We start from the raw sequence: 18284 nt of genomic DNA, 5'->3' as shown, positions 1-18284 counted from the left end.
CCGGCCGGCCGGCAGGCATCAGGAGAGCTAAGGGATGACAGCTGCTCGCTTGTTTGTTTTTTGAATTTCCCTCTCCCACACCTCCTCCTGGCACTCCGTAGTAGTGCACATGGGAACAAAGAGGGGGGAGGGTTACAATAGGTGGGGTTATGCAGATTAAAAACGAGGGGCTCCCAGCTTGAACAAACAGCAGATCTGCAATTGTGAAGGTGTTTGCTTTGCTAAAATGTCCTCCTCAGGGCAATCTTTGGCTCCATCTCCCCAAAGGGTATCAGTGTTGGACCTTGGTGCGGCACAAGTCACAAACGATTTCTGGTTAATGCTTCTCTGCCTTTTGGCTAGAACCAAGTGTCAGTGTCAGGGCTTGGTGTGGTGGTGAAAGTGCAAAACCATATCTGGTTAACGCTGCTCGGCCCTTTGGCTGAAATCGTCGTCGTCGTCGCCGCTCAAGGTCAAGTGCAGTATCTGTTCTGATCAGTTTAATATTGGATACATCTCCTATTTGGGGACCATACATTAAATGCTTTTTTAGAACAGGGAGATGGGAAAACAGCTTGCTCTGTCCACTCCACGCATTGAGCCGTTATTGCGGTCTCTCCGGGAGGGAACGGTGCACTCCTTCTCGGATCCGGCTTCCAAATACTGATTGAATTGAAATCAGTGCACGTTGTGTTTTAACCCATTCTGTGAATTCTTTTCAGGGTCAAAGTTGCACATTTCAGATGCCAAATGCATTTTGCTTGAATTAATGTGACCAATTGCAACATTTTGCGTGCATTGCATTGTTTGCCCCTATGCAAGTCAAGCCTTGTATTGCGTTCAATATGAAATCTATCAATCAATGAGTCAGTCTCTCTTTACTGGTTGCAACCGGCGTGTGAAGATGTGGACACGTATTTGGCCTTTGTTACATTGTTGCAAATAGACCATCTACAAAGTGAGGCCCCTTCCTTGCTATCAGTACTTAATGCTTTAATTGAAGTAACCCATGAGTAGTTCTGCCATACAGACCACGTTTGTGACAGCATGATTTCTATTGTAAAACATTGTCTCCCTCTTGTGGACCGCTGACTTTTAAATTTGGTGTCTTTGCATTTAAAGAAAGGACCAATTGTGCCTGTGCTGATCTTGAATACGCTGCCTATCTCCACCTGGGTGAGTATTCTCATGCTTTCTAGCAACCAGGTGCGCTGCCTGCATTAGATAGAATCTGGGCGCGGAACCCTCGCGTGTCACAATGGGCCCTTGGCCATGGTCTGGAACCCTCACGTGTCACAATGGGCTGGAACCCTCACGTGTCACAATGGGCCCTTGGCCTATAAAAAGCAGTGCGGTGGCAGTCCTCTTCAGTCTGCTGCTGGAACAGCGGCGGGCAGCATGGTGATAGGTAGGCAGCAGGGTCTATACCCGGCCGGCCGGCAGGCATCAGGAGAGCTAAGGGATGACAGCTGCTCGCTTGTTTGTTTTTTGAATTTCCCTCTCCCACACCTCCTCCTGGCACTCCGTAGTAGTGCACATGGGAACAAAGAGGGGGGAGGGTTACAATAGGTGGGGTTATGCAGATTAAAAACGAGGGGCTCCCAGCTTGAACAAACAGCAGATCTGTAGTTGTGAAGGCGTTTGCTTTGCTAAAATGTCCTCCTCAGGGCAATCTTTGGCTCCATCTCCCCAAAGGGTATCAGTGTTGGACCTTGGTGCGGCACAAGTCACAAACGATTTCTGGTTAATGCTTCTCGGCCTTTTGGCTAGAACCAAGTGTCAGTGTCAGGGCTTGGTGTGGTGGTGAAAGTGCAAAACCATATCTGGTTAACGCTGCTCGGCCCTTTGGCTGAAATCGTCGTCGTCGTCGCCGCCGCTCAAGGTCAAGTGCAGTATCTGTTCTGATCAGTTTAATATTGGATACATCTCCTATTTGGGGACCATACATTAAATGCATTTTTAGAACAGGGAGATGGGAAAACAGCTTGCTCTGTCCACTCCACGCATTGAGCCGTTATTGCGGTCTCTCCGGGAGGGAACGGTGCACTCCTTCTCGGATCCGGCTTCCAAATACTGATTGAATTGAAATCAGTGCACGTTGTGTTTTAACCCATTCTGTGAATTCTTTTCAGGGTCAAAGTTGCACATTTCAGATGCCAAATGCATTTTGCTTGAATTAATGTGACCAATTGCAACATTTTGCGTGCATTGCATTGTTTGCCCCTATGCAAGTCAAGCCTTGTATTGCGTTCAATATGAAATCTATCAATCAATCAGTCAGTCTCTCTTTACTGGTTGCAACCGGCGTGTGAAGATGTGGACACGTATTTGGCCTTTGTTACATTGTTGCAAATAGACCATCTACAAAGTGAGGCCCCTTCCTTGCTATCAGTACTTAATGCTTTAATTGAAGTAACCCATGAGTAGTTCTGCCATACAGACCACGTTTGTGACAGCATGATTTCTATTGTAAAACATTGTCTCCCTCTTGTGGACCGCTGACTTTTAAATTTGGTGTCTTTGCATTTAAAGAAAGGACCAATTGTGCCTGTGCTGATCTTGAATGCGCTGCCTATCTCCACCTGGGTGAGTATTCTCATGCTTTCTAGCAACCAGGTGCGCTGCCTGCATTAGATAGAATCTGGGCGCGGAACCCTCGCGTGTCACAATGGGCCCTTGGCCATGGTCTGGAACCCTCACGTGTCACAATGGGCTGGAACCCTCACGTGTCACAATGGGCCCTTGGCCTATAAAAAGCAGTCCGGTGGCAGTCCTCTTCAGTCTGCTGCTGGAACAGCGGCGGGCAGCATGGTGATAGGTAGGCAGCAGGGTCTATACCCGGCCGGCCGGCAGGCATCAGGAGAGCTAAGGGATGACAGCTGCTCGCTTGTTTGTTTTTTGAATTTCCCTCTCCCACACCTCCTCCTGGCACTCCGTAGTAGTGCACATGGGAACAAAGAGGGGGGAGGGTTACAATAGGTGGGGTTATGCAGATTAAAAACGAGGGGCTCCCAGCTTGAACAAACAGCAGATCTGCAATTGTGAAGGTGTTTGCTTTGCTAAAATGTCCTCCTCAGGGCAATCTTTGGCTCCATCTCCCCAAAGGGTATCAGTGTTGGACCTTGGTGCGGCACAAGTCACAAACGATTTCTGGTTAATGCTTCTCTGCCTTTTGGCTAGAACCAAGTGTCAGTGTCAGGGCTTGGTGTGGTGGTGAAAGTGCAAAACCATATCTGGTTAACGCTGCTCGGCCCTTTGGCTGAAATCGTCGTCGTCGTCGCCGCTCAAGGTCAAGTGCAGTATCTGTTCTGATCAGTTTAATATTGGATACATCTCCTATTTGGGGACCATACATTAAATGCATTTTTAGAACAGGGAGATGGGAAAACAGCTTGCTCTGTCCACTCCACGCATTGAGCCGTTATTGCGGTCTCTCCGGGAGGGAACGGTGCACTCCTTCTCGGATCCGGCTTCCAAATACTGATTGAATTGAAATCAGTGCACGTTGTGTTTTAACCCATTCTGTGAATTCTTTTCAGGGTCAAAGTTGCACATTTCAGATGCCAAATGCATTTTGCTTGAATTAATGTGACCAATTGCAACATTTTGCGTGCATTGCATTGTTTGCCCCTATGCAAGTCAAGCCTTGTATTGCGTTCAATATGAAATCTATCAATCAATCAGTCAGTCTCTCTTTACTGGTTGCAACCGGCGTGTGAAGATGTGGACACGTATTTGGCCTTTGTTACATTGTTGCAAATAGACCATCTACAAAGTGAGGCCCCTTCCTTGCTATCAGTACTTAATGCTTTAATTGAAGTAACCCATGAGTAGTTCTGCCATACAGACCACGTTTGTGACAGCATGATTTCTATTGTAAAACATTGTCTCCCTCTTGTGGACCGCTGACTTTTAAATTTGGTGTCTTTGCATTTAAAGAAAGGACCAATTGTGCCTGTGCTGATCTTGAATACGCTGCCTATCTCCACCTGGGTGAGTATTCTCATGCTTTCTAGCAACCAGGTGCGCTGCCTGCATTAGATAGAATCTGGGCGCGGAACCCTCGCGTGTCACAATGGGCCCTTGGCCATGGTCTGGAACCCTCACGTGTCACAATGGGCTGGAACCCTCACGTGTCACAATGGGCCCTTGGCCTATAAAAAGCAGTCCGGTGGCAGTCCTCTTCAGTCTGCTGCTGGAACAGCGGCGGGCAGCATGGTGATAGGTAGGCAGCAGGGTCTATACCCGGCCGGCCGGCAGGCATCAGGAGAGCTAAGGGATGACAGCTGCTCGCTTGTTTGTTTTTTGAATTTCCCTCTCCCACACCTCCTCCTGGCACTCCGTAGTAGTGCACATGGGAACAAAGAGGGGGGAGGGTTACAATAGGTGGGGTTATGCAGATTAAAAACGAGGGGCTCCCAGCTTGAACAAACAGCAGATCTGCAATTGTGAAGGTGTTTGCTTTGCTAAAATGTCCTCCTCAGGGCAATCTTTGGCTCCATCTCCCCAAAGGGTATCGGTGTTGGACCTTGGTGCGGCACAAGTCACAAACGATTTCTGGTTAATGCTTCTCTGCCTTTTGGCTAGAACCAAGTGTCAGTGTCAGGGCTTGGTGTGGTGGTGAAAGTGCAAAACCATATCTGGTTAACGCTGCTCGGCCCTTTGGCTGAAATCGTCGTCGTCGTCGCCGCTCAAGGTCAAGTGCAGTATCTGTTCTGATCAGTTTAATATTGGATACATCTCCTATTTGGGGACCATACATTAAATGCATTTTTAGAACAGGGAGATGGGAAAACAGCTTGCTCTGTCCACTCCACGCATTGAGCCGTTATTGCGGTCTCTCCGGGAGGGAACGGTGCACTCCTTCTCGGATCCGGCTTCCAAATACTGATTGAATTGAAATCAGTGCACGTTGTGTTTTAACCCATTCTGTGAATTCTTTTCAGGGTCAAAGTTGCACATTTCAGATGCCAAATGCATTTTGCTTGAATTAATGTGACCAATTGCAACATTTTGCGTGCATTGCATTGTTTGCCCCTATGCAAGTCAAGCCTTGTATTGCGTTCAATATGAAATCTATCAATCAATCAGTCAGTCTCTCTTTACTGGTTGCATCCGGCGTGTGAAGATGTGGACACGTATTTGGCCTTTGTTACATTGTTGCAAATAGACCATCTACAAAGTGAGGCCCCTTCCTTGCTATCAGTACTTAATGCTTTAATTGAAGTAACCCATGAGTAGTTCTGCCATACAGACCACGTTTGTGACAGCATGATTTCTATTGTAAAACATTGTCTCCCTCTTGTGGACCGCTGACTTTTAAATTTGGTGTCTTTGCATTTAAAGAAAGGACCAATTGTGCCTGTGCTGATCTTGAATACGCTGCCTATCTCCACCTGGGTGAGTATTCTCATGCTTTCTAGCAACCAGGTGCGCTGCCTGCATTAGATAGAATCTGGGCGCGGAACCCTCGCGTGTCACAATGGGCCCTTGGCCATGGTCTGGAACCCTCACGTGTCACAATGGGCTGGAACCCTCACGTGTCACAATGGGCCCTTGGCCTATAAAAAGCAGTGCGGTGGCAGTCCTCTTCAGTCTGCTGCTGGAACAGCGGCGGGCAGCATGGTGATAGGTAGGCAGCAGGGTCTATACCCGGCCGGCCGGCAGGCATCAGGAGAGCTAAGGGATGACAGCTGCTCGCTTGTTTGTTTTTTGAATTTCCCTCTCCCACACCTCCTCCTGGCACTCAGTAGTAGTGCACATGGGAACAAAGAGGGGGGAGGGTTACAATAGGTGGGGTTATGCAGATTAAAAACGAGGGGCTCCCAGCTTGAACAAACAGCAGATCTGTAGTTGTGAAGGCGTTTGCTTTGCTAAAATGTCCTCCTCAGGGCAATCTTTGGCTCCATCTCCCCAAAGGGTATCGGTGTTGGACCTTGGTGCGGCACAAGTCACAAACGATTTCTGGTTAATGCTTCTCGGCCTTTTGGCTAGAACCAAGTGTCAGTGTCAGGGCTTGGTGTGGTGGTGAAAGTGCAAAACCATATCTGGTTAACGCTGCTCGGCCCTTTGGCTGAAATCGTCGTCGTCGTCGCCGCCGCTCAAGGTCAAGTGCAGTATCTGTTCTGATCAGTTTAATATTGGATACATCTCCTATTTGGGGACCATACATTAAATGCATTTTTAGAACAGGGAGATGGGAAAACAGCTTGCTCTGTCCACTCCACGCATTGAGCCGTTATTGCGGTCTCTCCGGGAGGGAACGGTGCACTCCTTCTCGGATCCGGCTTCCAAATACTGATTGAATTGAAATCAGTGCACGTTGTGTTTTAACCCATTCTGTGAATTCTTTTCAGGGTCAAAGTTGCACATTTCAGATGCCAAATGCATTTTGCTTGAATTAATGTGACCAATTGCAACATTTTGCGTGCATTGCATTGTTTGCCCCTATGCAAGTCAAGCCTTGTATTGCGTTCAATATGAAATCTATCAATCAATCAGTCAGTCTCTCTTTACTGGTTGCAACCGGCGTGTGAAGATGTGGACACGTATTTGGCCTTTGTTACATTGTTGCAAATAGACCATCTACAAAGTGAGGCCCCTTCCTTGCTATCAGTACTTAATGCTTTAATTGAAGTAACCCATGAGTAGTTCTGCCATACAGACCACGTTTGTGACAGCATGATTTCTATTGTAAAACATTGTCTCCCTCTTGTGGACCGCTGACTTTTAAATTTGGTGTCTTTGCATTTAAAGAAAGGACCAATTGTGCCTGTGCTGATCTTGAATACGCTGCCTATCTCCACCTGGGTGAGTATTCTCATGCTTTCTAGCAACCAGGTGCGCTGCCTGCATTAGATAGAATCTGGGCGCGGAACCCTCGCGTGTCACAATGGGCCCTTGGCCATGGTCTGGAACCCTCACGTGTCACAATGGGCTGGAACCCTCACGTGTCACAATGGGCCCTTGGCCTATAAAAAGCAGTGCGGTGGCAGTCCTCTTCAGTCTGCTGCTGGAACAGCGGCGGGCAGCATGGTGATAGGTAGGCAGCAGGGTGTATACCCGGCCGGCCGGCAGGCATCAGGAGAGCTAAGGGAAGACAGCTGCTGGCTTGTTTGTTTTTTGAATTTCCCTCTCCCACACCTCCTCCTGGCACTCGGTAGTAGTGCACATGGGAACAAAGAGGGGGGAGGGTTACAATAGGTGGGGTTATGCAGATTAAAAACGAGGGGCTCCCAGCTTGAACAAACAGCAGATCTGTAATTGTGAAGGCGTTTGCTTTGCTAAAATGTCCTCCTCAGGGCAATCTTTGGCTCCATCTCCCCAAAGGGTATCAGTGTTGGACCTTGGTGCGGCACAAGTCACAAACGATTTCTGGTTAATGCTTCTCGGCCTTTTGGCTAGAACCAAGTGTCAGTGTCAGGGCTTGGTGTGGTGGTGAAAGTGCAAAACCATATCTGGTTAACGCTGCTCGGCCCTTTGGCTGAAATCGTCGTCGTCGTCGTCGCCGCCGCTCAAGGTCAAGTGCAGTATCTGTTCTGATCAGTTTAATATTGGATACATCTCCTATTTGGGGACCATACATTAAATGCATTTTTAGAACAGGGAGATGGGAAAACAGCTTGCTCTGTCCACTCCCCGCATTGAGCCGTTATTGCGGTCTCTCCGGGAGGGAACGGTGCACTCCTTCTCGGATCCGGCTTCCAAATACTGATTGAATTGAAATCAGTGCACGTTGTGTTTTAACCCATTCTGTGAATTCTTTTCAGGGTCAAAGTTGCACATTTCAGATGCCAAATGCATTTTGCTTGAATTAATGTGACCAATTGCAACATTTTGCGTGCATTGCATTGTTTGCCCCTATGCAAGTCAAGCCTTGTATTGCGTTCAATATGAAATCTATCAATCAATCAGTCAGTCTCTCTTTACTGGTTGCAACCGGCGTGTGAAGATGTGGACACGTATTTGGCCTTTGTTACATTGTTGCAAATAGACCATCTACAAAGTGAGGCCCCTTCCTTGCTATCAGTACTTAATGCTTTAATTGAAGTAACCCATGAGTAGTTCTGCCATACAGACCACGTTTGTGACAGCATGATTTCTATTGTAAAACATTGTCTCCCTCTTGTGGACCGCTGACTTTTAAATTTGGTGTCTTTGCATTTAAAGAAAGGACCAATTGTGCCTGTGCTGATCTTGAATACGCTGCCTATCTCCACCTGGGTGAGTATTCTCATGCTTTCTAGCAACCAGGTGCGCTGCCTGCATTAGATAGAATCTGGGCGCGGAACCCTCGCGTGTCACAATGGGCCCTTGGCCATGGTCTGGAACCCTCACGTGTCACAATGGGCTGGAACCCTCACGTGTCACAATGGGCCCTTGGCCTATAAAAAGCAGTCCGGTGGCAGTCCTCTTCAGTCTGCTGCTGGAACAGCGGCGGGCAGCATGGTGATAGGTAGGCAGCAGGGTCTATACCCGGCCGGCCGGCAGGCATCAGGAGAGCTAAGGGATGACAGCTGCTCGTTTGTTTGTTTTTTGAATTTCCCTCTCCCACACCTCCTCCTGGCACTCCGTAGTAGTGCACATGGGAACAAAGAGGGGGGAGGGTTACAATAGGTGGGGTTATGCAGATTAAAAACGAGGGGCTCCCAGCTTGAACAAACAGCAGATCTGCAATTGTGAAGGTGTTTGCTTTGCTAAAATGTCCTCCTCAGGGCAATCTTTGGCTCCATCTCCCCAAAGGGTATCAGTGTTGGACCTTGGTGCGGCACAAGTCACAAACGATTTCTGGTTAATGCTTCTCTGCCTTTTGGCTAGAACCAAGTGTCAGTGTCAGGGCTTGGTGTGGTGGTGAAAGTGCAAAACCATATCTGGTTAACGCTGCTCGGCCCTTTGGCTGAAATCGTCGTCGTCGTCGCCGCTCAAGGTCAAGTGCAGTATCTGTTCTGATCAGTTTAATATTGGATACATCTCCTATTTGGGGACCATACATTAAATGCATTTTTAGAACAGGGAGATGGGAAAACAGCTTGCTCTGTCCACTCCACGCATTGAGCCGTTATTGCGGTCTCTCCGGGAGGGAACGGTGCACTCCTTCTCGGATCCGGCTTCCAAATACTGATTGAATTGAAATCAGTGCACGTTGTGTTTTAACCCATTCTGTGAATTCTTTTCAGGGTCAAAGTTGCACATTTCAGATGCCAAATGCATTTTGCTTGAATTAATGTGACCAATTGCAACATTTTGCGTGCATTGCATTGTTTGCCCCTATGCAAGTCAAGCCTTGTATTGCGTTCAATATGAAATCTATCAATCAATCAGTCAGTCTCTCTTTACTGGTTGCATCCGGCGTGTGAAGATGTGGACACGTATTTGGCCTTTGTTACATTGTTGCAAATAGACCATCTACAAAGTGAGGCCCCTTCCTTGCTATCAGTACTTAATGCTTTAATTGAAGTAACCCATGAGTAGTTCTGCCATACAGACCACGTTTGTGACAGCATGATTTCTATTGTAAAACATTGTCTCCCTCTTGTGGACCGCTGACTTTTAAATTTGGTGTCTTTGCATTTAAAGAAAGGACCAATTGTGCCTGTGCTGATCTTGAATACGCTGCCTATCTCCACCTGGGTGAGTATTCTCATGCTTTCTAGCAACCAGGTGCGCTGCCTGCATTAGATAGAATCTGGGCGCGGAACCCTCGCGTGTCACAATGGGCCCTTGGCCATGGTCTGGAACCCTCACGTGTCACAATGGGCTGGAACCCTCACGTGTCACAATGGGCCCTTGGCCTATAAAAAGCAGTGCGGTGGCAGTCCTCTTCAGTCTGCTGCTGGAACAGCGGCGGGCAGCATGGTGATAGGTAGGCAGCAGGGTCTATACCCGGCCGGCCGGCAGGCATCAGGAGAGCTAAGGGATGACAGCTGCTCGCTTGTTTGTTTTTTGAATTTCCCTCTCCCACACCTCCTCCTGGCACTCCGTAGTAGTGCACATGGGAACAAAGAGGGGGGAGGGTTACAATAGGTGGGGTTATGCAGATTAAAAACGAGGGGCTCCCAGCTTGAACAAACAGCAGATCTGTAGTTGTGAAGGCGTTTGCTTTGCTAAAATGTCCTCCTCAGGGCAATCTTTGGCTCCATCTCCCCAAAGGGTATCGGTGTTGGACCTTGGTGCGGCACAAGTCACAAACGATTTCTGGTTAATGCTTCTCGGCCTTTTGGCTAGAACCAAGTGTCAGTGTCAGGGCTTGGTGTGGTGGTGAAAGTGCAAAACCATATCTGGTTAATGCTGCTCGGCCCTTTGGCTGAAATCGTCGTCGTCGTCGCCGCCGCTCAAGGTCAAGTGCAGTATCTGTTCTGATCAGTTTAATATTGGATACATCTCCTATTTGGGGACCATACATTAAATGCATTTTTAGAACAGGGAGATGGGAAAACAGCTTGCTCTGTCCACTCCCCGCATTGAGCCGTTATTGCGGTCTCTCCGGGAGGGAACGGTGCACTCCTTCTCGGATCCGGCTTCCAAATACTGATTGAATTGAAATCAGTGCACGTTGTGTTTTAACCCATTCTGTGAATTCTTTTCAGGGTCAAAGTTGCACATTTCAGATGCCAAATGCATTTTGCTTGAATTAATGTGACCAATTGCAACATTTTGCGTGCATTGCATTGTTTGCCCCTATGCAAGTCAAGCCTTGTATTGCGTTCAATATGAAATCTATCAATCAATCAGTCAGTCTCTCTTTACTGGTTGCAACCGGCGTGTGAAGATGTGGACACGTATTTGGCCTTTGTTACATTGTTGCAAATAGACCATCTACAAAGTGAGGCCCCTTCCTTGCTATCAGTACTTAATGCTTTAATTGAAGTAACCCATGAGTAGTTCTGCCATACAGGCCACGTTTGTGACAGCATGATTTCTATTGTAAAACATTGTCTCCCTCTTGTGGACCGCTGACTTTTAAATTTGGTGTCTTTGCATTTAAAGAAAGGACCAATTGTGCCTGTGCTGATCTTGAATACGCTGCCTATCTCCACCTGGGTGAGTATTCTCATGCTTTCTAGCAACCAGGTGCGCTGCCTGCATTAGATAGAATCTGGGCGCGGAACCCTCGCGTGTCACAATGGGCCCTTGGCCATGGTCTGGAACCCTCACGTGTCACAATGGGCTGGAACCCTCACGTGTCACAATGGGCCCTTGGCCTATAAAAAGCAGTCCGGTGGCAGTCCTCTTCAGTCTGCTGCTGGAACAGCGGCGGGCAGCATGGTGATAGGTAGGCAGCAGGGTCTATACCCGGCCGGCCGGCAGGCATCAGGAGAGCTAAGGGATGACAGCTGCTCGCTTGTTTGTTTTTTGAATTTCCCTCTCCCACACCTCCTCCTGGCACTCCGTAGTAGTGCACATGGGAACAAAGAGGGGGGAGGGTTACAATAGGTGGGGTTATGCAGATTAAAAACGAGGGGCTCCCAGCTTGAACAAACAGCAGATCTGCAATTGTGAAGGTGTTTGCTTTGCTAAAATGTCCTCCTCAGGGCAATCTTTGGCTCCATCTCCCCAAAGGGTATCAGTGTTGGACCTTGGTGCGGCACAAGTCACAAACGATTTCTGGTTAATGCTTCTCTGCCTTTTGGCTAGAACCAAGTGTCAGTGTCAGGGCTTGGTGTGGTGGTGAAAGTGCAAAACCATATCTGGTTAACGCTGCTCGGCCCTTTGGCTGAAATCGTCGTCGTCGTCGCCGCTCAAGGTCAAGTGCAGTATCTGTTCTGATCAGTTTAATATTGGATACGTCTCCTATTTGGGGACCATACATTAAATGCATTTTTAGAACAGGGAGATGGGAAAGAGCTTGCTCTGTCCACTCCACGCATTGAGCCGTTATTGCGGTCTCTCCGGGAGGGAACGGTGCACTCCTTCTCTGATCTGGCTTCCAAATACTGATTGAATTGAAATCAGTGCACGTTGTGTTTTTACCCATTCTGTGAATTCTTTTCAGGGTCAAAGTTGCACATTTCAGATGCCAAATGCATTTTGCTTGAATTAATGTGACCAATTGCAACATTTTGCGTGCATTGCATTGTTTGCCCCTATGCAAGTCAAGCCTTGTATTGCGTTCAATATGAAATCTATCAATCAGTCAGTCAGTCTCTCTTTACTGGTTGCAACCGGCGTGTGAAGATGTGGACACGTATTTGGCCTTTGTTACATTGTTGCAAATAGACCATCTACAAAGTGAGGCCCCTTCCTTGCTATCAGTACTTAATGCTTTCATTGAAGTAACCCATGAGTAGTTCTGCCATACAGGCCACGTTTGTGACAGCATGATTTCTATTGTAAAACATTGTCTCCCTCTTGTGGACCGCTGACTTTTAAATTTGGTGTCTATGCATTTAAAGAAAGGACCAATTGTGCCTGTGCTGATCTTGAATACGCTGCCTATCTCCACCTGGGTGAGTATTCTCATGCTTTCTAGCAACCAGGTGCGCTGCCTGCATTAGATAGAATCTGGGCGCGGAACCCTCGCGTGTCACAATGGGCCCTTGGCCATGGTCTGGAACCCTCACGTGTCACAATGGGCTGGAACCCTCACGTGTCACAATGGGCCCTTGGCCTATAAAAAGCAGTGCGGTGGCAGTCCTCTTCAGTCTGCTGCTGGAACAGCGGCGGGCAGCATGGTGATAGGTAGGCAGCAGGGTGTATACCCGGCCGGCCGGCAGGCATCAGGAGAGCTAAGGGAAGACAGCTGCTGGCTTGTTTGTTTTTTGAATTTCCCTCTCCCACACCTCCTCCTGGCACTCGGTAGTAGTGCACATGGGAACAAAGAGGGGGGAGGGTTACAATAGGTGGGGTTATGCAGATTAAAAACGAGGGGCTCCCAGCTTGAACAAACAGCAGATCTGTAATTGTGAAGGCGTTTGCTTTGCTAAAATGTCCTCCTCAGGGCAATCTTTGGCTCCATCTCCCCAAAGGGTATCAGTGTTGGACCTTGGTGCGGCACAAGTCACAAACGATTTCTGGTTAATGCTTCTCGGCCTTTTGGCTAGAACCAAGTGTCAGTGTCAGGGCTTGGTGTGGTGGTGAAAGTGCAAAACCATATCTGGTTAACGCTGCTCGGCCCTTTGGCTGAAATCGTCGTCGTCGCCGCCGCCGCTCAAGGTCAAGTGCAGTTTCTGTTCTGATCAGTTTAATATTGGATACGTCTCCTATTTGGGGACCATACATTAAATGCATTTTTAGAACAGGGAGATGGGAAAGAGCTTGCTCTGTCCACTCCACGCATTGAGCCGTTATTGCGGTCTCTCCGGGAGGGAACGGTGCACTCCTTCTCTGATCTGGCTTCCAAATACTGATTGAATTGAAATCAGTGCACGTTGTGTTTTAACCCATTCTGTGAATTCTTTTCAGGGTCAAAGTTGCACATTTCAGATGCCAAATGCATTTTGCTTGAATTAATGTGACCAATTGCAACATTTTGCGTGCATTGCATTGTTTGCCCCTATGCAAGTCAAGCCTTGTATTGCGTTCAATATGAAATCTATCAATCAATCAGTCAGTCTCTCTTTACTGGTTGCAACCGGCGTGTGAAGATGTGGACACGTATTTGGCCTTTGTTACATTGTTGCAAATAGACCATCTACAAAGTGAGGCCCCTTCCTTGCTATCAGTACTTAATGCTTTAATTGAAGTAACCCATGAGTAGTTCTGCCATACAGACCACGTTTGTGACAGCATGATTTCTATTGTAAAACATTGTCTCCCTCTTGTGGACCGCTGACTTTTAAATTTGGTGTCTATGCATTTAAAGAAAGGACCAATTGTGCCTGTGCTGATCTTGAATACGCTGCCTATCTCCACCTGGGTGAGTATTCTCATGCTTTCTAGCAACCAGGTGCGCTGCCTGCATTAGATAGAATCTGGGCGCGGAACCCTCGCGTGTCACAATGGGCCCTTGGCCATGGTCTGGAACCCTCACGTGTCACAATGGGCTGGAACCCTCACGTGTCACAATGGGCCCTTGGCCTATAAAAAGCAGTGCGGTGGCAGTCCTCTTCAGTCTGCTGCTGGAACAGCGGCGGGCAGCATGGTGATAGGTAGGCAGCAGGGTCTATACCCGGCCGGCCGGCCGGCAGGCATCAGGAGAGCTAAGGGAAGACAGCTGCTCGCTTGTTTGTTTTTTGAATTTCCCTCTCCCACACCTCCTCCTGGCACTCGGTAGTAGTGCACATGGGAACAAAGAGGGGGGAGGGTTACAATAGGTGGGGTTATGCAGATTAAAAACGAGGGGCTCCCAGCTTGAACAAACAGCAGATCTGTAATTGTGAAGGCGTTTGCTTTGCTAAAATGTCCTCCTCAGGGCAATCTTTGGCTCCATCTCCCCAAAGGGTATCAGTGTTGGACCTTGGTGCGGCACAAGTCACAAACGATTTCTGGTTAATGCTTCTCGGCCTTTTGGCTAGAACCAAGTGTCAGTGTCAGGGCTTGGTGTGGTGGTGAAAGTGCAAAACCATATCTGGTTAACGCTGCTCGGCCCTTTGGCTGAAATCGTCGTCGTCGCCGCCGCCGCTCAAGGTCAAGTGCAGTATCTGTTCTGATCAGTTTAATATTGGATACGTCTCCTATTTGGGGACCATACATTAAATGCATTTTTAGAACAGGGAGATGGGAAAACAGCTTGCTCTGTCCACTCCCCGCATTGAGCCGTTATTGCGGTCTCTCCGGGAGGGAACGGTGCACTCCTTCTCGGATCCGGCTTCCAAATACTGATTGAATTGAAATCAGTGCACGTTGTGTTTTAACCCATTCTGTGAATTCTTTTCAGGGTCAAAGTTGCACATTTCAGATGCCAAATGCATTTTGCTTGAATTAATGTGACCAATTGCAACATTTTGCGTGCATTGCATTGTTTGCCCCTATGCAAGTCAAGCCTTGTATTGCGTTCAATATGAAATCTATCAATCAATCAGTCAGTCTCTCTTTACTGGTTGCAACCGGCGTGTGAAGATGTGGACACGTATTTGGCCTTTGTTACATTGTTGCAAATAGACCATCTACAAAGTGAGGCCCCTTCCTTGCTATCAGTACTTAATGCTTTAATTGAAGTAACCCATGAGTAGTTCTGCCATACAGACCACGTTTGTGACAGCATGATTTCTATTGTAAAACATTGTCTCCCTCTTGTGGACCGCTGACTTTTAAATTTGGTGTCTTTGCATTTAAAGAAAGGACCAATTGTGCCTGTGCTGATCTTGAATACGCTGCCTATCTCCACCTGGGTGAGTATTCTCATGCTTTCTAGCAACCAGGTGCGCTGCCTGCATTAGATAGAATCTGGGCGCGGAACCCTCGCGTGTCACAATGGGCCCTTGGCCATGGTCTGGAACCCTCACGTGTCACAATGGGCTGGAACCCTCACGTGTCACAATGGGCCCTTGGCCTATAAAAAGCAGTCCGGTGGCAGTCCTCTTCAGTCTGCTGCTGGAACAGCGGCGGGCAGCATGGTGATAGGTAGGCAGCAGGGTCTATACCCGGCCGGCCGGCAGGCATCAGGAGAGCTAAGGGATGACAGCTGCTCGTTTGTTTGTTTTTTGAATTTCCCTCTCCCACACCTCCTCCTGGCACTCCGTAGTAGTGCACATGGGAACAAAGAGGGGGGAGGGTTACAATAGGTGGGGTTATGCAGATTAAAAACGAGGGGCTCCCAGCTTGAACAAACAGCAGATCTGCAATTGTGAAGGTGTTTGCTTTGCTAAAATGTCCTCCTCAGGGCAATCTTTGGCTCCATCTCCCCAAAGGGTATCAGTGTTGGACCTTGGTGCGGCACAAGTCACAAACGATTTCTGGTTAATGCTTCTCTGCCTTTTGGCTAGAACCAAGTGTCAGTGTCAGGGCTTGGTGTGGTGGTGAAAGTGCAAAACCATATCTGGTTAACGCTGCTCGGCCCTTTGGCTGAAATCGTCGTCGTCGTCGCCGCTCAAGGTCAAGTGCAGTATCTGTTCTGATCAGTTTAATATTGGATACATCTCCTATTTGGGGACCATACATTAAATGCATTTTTAGAACAGGGAGATGGGAAAACAGCTTGCTCTGTCCACTCCACGCATTGAGCCGTTATTGCGGTCTCTCCGGGAGGGAACGGTGCACTCCTTCTCGGATCCGGCTTCCAAATACTGATTGAATTGAAATCAGTGCACGTTGTGTTTTAACCCATTCTGTGAATTCTTTTCAGGGTCAAAGTTGCACATTTCAGATGCCAAATGCATTTTGCTTGAATTAATGTGACCAATTGCAACATTTTGCGTGCATTGCATTGTTTGCCCCTATGCAAGTCAAGCCTTGTATTGCGTTCAATATGAAATCTATCAATCAATCAGTCAGTCTCTCTTTACTGGTTGCATCCGGCGTGTGAAGATGTGGACACGTATTTGGCCTTTGTTACATTGTTGCAAATAGACCATCTACAAAGTGAGGCCCCTTCCTTGCTATCAGTACTTAATGCTTTAATTGAAGTAACCCATGAGTAGTTCTGCCATACAGACCACGTTTGTGACAGCATGATTTCTATTGTAAAACATTGTCTCCCTCTTGTGGACCGCTGACTTTTAAATTTGGTGTCTTTGCATTTAAAGAAAGGACCAATTGTGCCTGTGCTGATCTTGAATACGCTGCCTATCTCCACCTGGGTGAGTATTCTCATGCTTTCTAGCAACCAGGTGCGCTGCCTGCATTAGATAGAATCTGGGCGCGGAACCCTCGCGTGTCACAATGGGCCCTTGGCCATGGTCTGGAACCCTCACGTGTCACAATGGGCTGGAACCCTCACGTGTCACAATGGGCCCTTGGCCTATAAAAAGCAGTGCGGTGGCAGTCCTCTTCAGTCTGCTGCTGGAACAGCGGCGGGCAGCATGGTGATAGGTAGGCAGCAGGGTCTATACCCGGCCGGCCGGCAGGCATCAGGAGAGCTAAGGGATGACAGCTGCTCGCTTGTTTGTTTTTTGAATTTCCCTCTCCCACACCTCCTCCTGGCACTCCGTAGTAGTGCACATGGGAACAAAGAGGGGGGAGGGTTACAATAGGTGGGGTTATGCAGATTAAAAACGAGGGGCTCCCAGCTTGAACAAACAGCAGATCTGTAGTTGTGAAGGCGTTTGCTTTGCTAAAATGTCCTCCTCAGGGCAATCTTTGGCTCCATCTCCCCAAAGGGTATCAGTGTTGGACCTTGGTGCGGCACAAGTCACAAACGATTTCTGGTTAATGCTTCTCGGCCTTTTGGCTAGAACCAAGTGTCAGTGTCAGGGCTTGGTGTGGTGGTGAAAGTGCAAAACCATATCTGGTTAATGCTGCTCGGCCCTTTGGCTGAAATCGTCGTCGTCGCCGCCGCTCAAGGTCAAGTGCAGTATCTGTTCTGATCAGTTTAATATTGGATACATCTCCTATTTGGGGACCATACATTAAATGCATTTTTAGAACAGGGAGATGGGAAAACAGCTTGCTCTGTCCACTCCCCGCATTGAGCCGTTATTGCGGTCTCTCCGGGAGGGAACGGTGCACTCCTTCTCGGATCCGGCTTCCAAATACTGATTGAATTGAAATCAGTGCACGTTGTGTTTTAACCCATTCTGTGAATTCTTTTCAGGGTCAAAGTTGCACATTTCAGATGCCAAATGCATTTTGCTTGAATTAATGTGACCAATTGCAACATTTTGCGTGCATTGCATTGTTTGCCCCTATGCAAGTCAAGCCTTGTATTGCGTTCAATATGAAATCTATCAATCAATCAGTCAGTCTCTCTTTACTGGTTGCAACCGGCGTGTGAAGATGTGGACACGTATTTGGCCTTTGTTACATTGTTGCAAATAGACCATCTACAAAGTGAGGCCCCTTCCTTGCTATCAGTACTTAATGCTTTAATTGAAGTAACCCATGAGTAGTTCTGCCATACAGGCCACGTTTGTGACAGCATGATTTCTATTGTAAAACATTGTCTCCCTCTTGTGGACCGCTGACTTTTAAATTTGGTGTCTATGCATTTAAAGAAAGGACCAATTGTGCCTGTGCTGATCTTGAATACGCTGCCTATCTCCACCTGGGTGAGTATTCTCATGCTTTCTAGCAACCAGGTGCGCTGCCTGCATTAGATAGAATCTGGGCGCGGAACCCTCGCGTGTCACAATGGGCCCTTGGCCATGGTCTGGAACCCTCACGTGTCACAATGGGCTGGAACCCTCACGTGTCACAATGGGCCCTTGGCCTATAAAAAGCAGTCCGGTGGCAGTCCTCTTCAGTCTGCTGCTGGAACAGCGGCGGGCAGC

At 48.1% G+C, this 18284-nt stretch overlaps 13 pseudogenes; all 13 read left to right on the top strand.

Moving 5' to 3' along the window:
* The first annotated feature begins 401 nt into the window (after positions 1-401).
* LOC138668262 (U2 spliceosomal RNA) lies at positions 402-621 on the top strand (annotated as a pseudogene).
* A 1187-nt stretch (positions 622-1808) lies between these two features.
* Positions 1809-2031, top strand: LOC138668248 (U2 spliceosomal RNA; annotated as a pseudogene).
* Positions 2032-3218: 1187 nt separating this feature from the next.
* LOC138668246 (U2 spliceosomal RNA) lies at positions 3219-3438 on the top strand (annotated as a pseudogene).
* A 1187-nt stretch (positions 3439-4625) lies between these two features.
* Positions 4626-4845, top strand: LOC138668245 (U2 spliceosomal RNA; annotated as a pseudogene).
* A 1187-nt stretch (positions 4846-6032) lies between these two features.
* On the top strand, positions 6033-6255 carry LOC138668247 (U2 spliceosomal RNA; annotated as a pseudogene).
* A 1187-nt stretch (positions 6256-7442) lies between these two features.
* Positions 7443-7668, top strand: LOC138668266 (U2 spliceosomal RNA; annotated as a pseudogene).
* Positions 7669-8855: 1187 nt separating this feature from the next.
* LOC138668244 (U2 spliceosomal RNA) lies at positions 8856-9075 on the top strand (annotated as a pseudogene).
* A 1187-nt stretch (positions 9076-10262) lies between these two features.
* Positions 10263-10485, top strand: LOC138668270 (U2 spliceosomal RNA; annotated as a pseudogene).
* A 1187-nt stretch (positions 10486-11672) lies between these two features.
* On the top strand, positions 11673-11891 carry LOC138668213 (U2 spliceosomal RNA; annotated as a pseudogene).
* Positions 11892-13078: 1187 nt separating this feature from the next.
* Positions 13079-13300, top strand: LOC138668263 (U2 spliceosomal RNA; annotated as a pseudogene).
* A 1191-nt stretch (positions 13301-14491) lies between these two features.
* On the top strand, positions 14492-14714 carry LOC138668239 (U2 spliceosomal RNA; annotated as a pseudogene).
* Positions 14715-15901: 1187 nt separating this feature from the next.
* LOC138668243 (U2 spliceosomal RNA) lies at positions 15902-16121 on the top strand (annotated as a pseudogene).
* A 1187-nt stretch (positions 16122-17308) lies between these two features.
* LOC138668267 (U2 spliceosomal RNA) lies at positions 17309-17528 on the top strand (annotated as a pseudogene).
* Positions 17529-18284: the final 756 nt, after the last annotated feature.

The sequence above is a fragment of the Ranitomeya imitator genome, chromosome 2 (assembly GCF_032444005.1).
Source record: "Ranitomeya imitator isolate aRanImi1 chromosome 2, aRanImi1.pri, whole genome shotgun sequence".
Classification (NCBI taxonomy): Eukaryota; Metazoa; Chordata; class Amphibia; order Anura; family Dendrobatidae; genus Ranitomeya; species Ranitomeya imitator.
Note: the sequence above shows the minus strand (reverse complement) of the source record. Positions and strands in the feature narration are given on the sequence as shown.